This window comes from Symphodus melops (genome assembly GCF_947650265.1).
Source record: "Symphodus melops genome assembly, chromosome: 17".
NCBI classification, from domain to species: Eukaryota; Metazoa; Chordata; class Actinopteri; order Labriformes; family Labridae; genus Symphodus; species Symphodus melops.
Window position 1 is genome coordinate 1644582 of NC_136707.1, and position 2695 is coordinate 1647276.

At 42.9% G+C, this 2695-nt stretch overlaps 1 protein-coding gene across 4 annotated transcripts in view; it reads left to right on the forward strand.

Annotated features, from left to right (window-relative positions):
- The window catches only part of crlf3 (cytokine receptor-like factor 3), a 10320-nt gene continuing 7625 nt past the window's right edge, over window positions 1–2695 (forward strand). For 2 of the 4 annotated variants that reach the window (XM_079367212.1, XM_079367211.1), the window contains exon 1: window positions 1–95. The gene's annotated coding sequence lies outside the window, so the exon portion shown is untranslated. Of the gene's footprint in view, window positions 100–1752; window positions 1891–2695 lie in introns of those variants that run through there. The other 2 variants (XM_079367213.1, XM_079367214.1) reach the window with 2 other exon arrangements.

Here is a 2695-nt window from a genome sequence, read left to right on the forward strand (position 1 = left end):
AAACAAAAAACTTCAGCATATTATCTGGTGGTGGGGCGGCGAGCTGATTCACAACTTTCGGAGAAGAAATGGCCTCAAGATAAGACTCAAAACAGGTACGTTTGAAAACTGAAGCAGGTCGACAGATGAAGTGTGTTGTTTTTTTTAAATTAGATGTGTTGTTTTTGCTCTCTCGTGCATGATCCGGGTTTCATTGTCTTTGGCCGCAGTGTAGATCTTCAACTTTCCTCCAGCGTTGTCATTGAAAGGGGGCTAAAACTTTAAATTAGATCGTCTCATAAAGATGGAAAATTGTGCTTTTATCAACTTAAACATCTTTTTGTATCTCACACAAAAGTTCCACTTCAGTCTTCAGATGAAGCAGAAAAAGGGGATGCGTGAACCAGCTGCAAATGTTGACATTAATAGATAATAAACGTTTAAATATGAGCAACTTTTTACGCCGAATTAACGTGAATACGTCACGCATGATGGAAAAGTACGTGATTTGATTCTTGTGTCATGGTTGGGTTGGATTAAAGAGAAGTGAATCTAAAAATGTGTGATTTTATAAAGGGACACGCCAGATTAATTTAGATTAGGAGGACGAGATGAAACAGTCTGCTGTGCTTTTACATCGCATACTTTACAGTATGATAAATAATGCATCTTGCATTCATTAATTGTGTATTTGACATGCTAATACAGGTCAGCTCCAGTGATGGTGGGTGGAGGTTTAAGCTGATGAAAATAACCCAAAAAATACGGAAGTTGTGTTGAGCAAGTTGAGACTTGTTGTTTTTTTGTGCCTTTTCTCGTCTGCTCTAATAATAATGTCAATGTGCTTTTTGCACTTGAGTGCCTTTCGTAAGTGTCATGTTAGTCAGAACATGTGTTGCATGCCTGGAGGAGACGCCTGCAGCCTTTTTTGAACTCCTGTCTGAGGCAGTGACAGTTGTGGATAGATGACACTGAACACCACACGAAGAAGAATTCAAGATCCTCATTTTAAAAAACAAGTGAATTCACTGTGTTGATCTGTAGTTAGCATTGTGTTTATTTGTTTATTTGTTTCTGTCCACTGATTGTAATTATGTTACATTCAGCGGAAAAAAAAAAACCTGTTGCATTTTTCTTTCTTTTTCTTTTTTTTTTTTTTATGAGGCACATATTTTCTGACATTGTCACAGACTTGTGAAAGAAAGCAGGACAGTGGGACATCCCTCCATGCAAGTTGACCTACATATTTTCAGAAGCCCTGCTGCTGAATGAATCTCTGCGTGGCTGCACATTTTAACATAAACCCCCCCCCAAAACAAAACAACAACAACAACACACAAAGAAGACAGAAAAAAAGAGCTGCTGTTTCGCTCCGTCCTGAGATTTGAGACTTTATGAAAAGTGGCTCAGCGTGCTCGGCGTTCACTCTGAGTCTTTAGTAGGTTTTTTTGGAGCCAGAAAGAGGGATTATAAACCACCGGATTAGAGTGATACAGAGAGGGCAAACACCCCCCCCACCCCTCCCTTTTTTTTTTAGAGGACAGAAAGAATCAGTGTGTTGTGTGTGGGTGTTGATGTCTGCAGTGTTTGTTAAGCAGAAAGAAAGAAAGAGTGGAGGAGGAGTCCTATTATCTGTGTGCATGTTGTTGATGTCACTGCATGCCTGCATAATGATCGTTTTCATTGAGATGTGCATACATGCATACACTGTGTGTGTGTGTGTGTGTGTGTGTGTGTGTGTGTGTGTTTTGTGATGACAGTGGGGAAGACTTAGGAGCAGAAGGCCCCCGGTTCAAATCCCTGAATATTAAAGTAGTTGGTCTGGTTTGCTGGAGAGGTGCCAGGTCACTTTCCGAGTACTGCAGAAGGGGCCCTTGAGCAAGGCACTGACCCCCAGACATCTCTCTATTAGTGCGTATCCGCAGGTCCTGTTCTTGTGTGTGTTTCTCACACACACACACACACACACACACATTTCGGCCCTGTTGAAAAAAGGTGGTTGACAGTGAAAGTCATCTCAGGCCTTTTGAGGTTTTTGTTGATCTGTCAGTTTAACGACTCGATCGTTGACTCGTCACATCCCTCCACGATGTCCCATATTTACTGTCGATGTCGGAGTCAGTCAAAGTGAGCGTCGAGTGTGAGGTCGATAGCAGTCCACCTCGCTCTGATAATCAGACGCCCTCTCGGCCCTCCGGATGATTCCACTGTGTAAAGTGTAAGAGTGAGGAGCACGCCGCCTGTCGCTGACTTCCTCTTCAAGCTGTAAAGGAAACGTGGCGTTACCGCAGAGAGAAGGGGGGGGGGAAGGGGTTTCAACACGCAACCCTTCAGCTCTGACAGAGACTCATCTTCAACTGATCGATACACCTGCTGCCCCGGTAAGGTACCAAGATCCAGATCCAGATCCTCAGAGGCCTCTGGGTTTCGACGGGAAGCCCAGCTGAAGATTTAAAGTGTTTTTGGTCTTCTCTTCGGCATGATGTCAGCAGGTGTTCATTTGCTTTTCAGAGATGAATGAAGATGTTCCGGTTTCTTCTCGTAGTGTTGCAGCCTCTTTTTTTTTTTTAAAGTCTTAAATCTGCACCGACGACTCGACTCGCGGTTAAAAATGAAGCGATGACTGAGAGGTCTCACTCTCTGAGTCTGTGAACTTTTGAACGATAAGCTCTCCGTATTGATGTCACTTTGTTCCCACTTATCAGTTATTATTTGA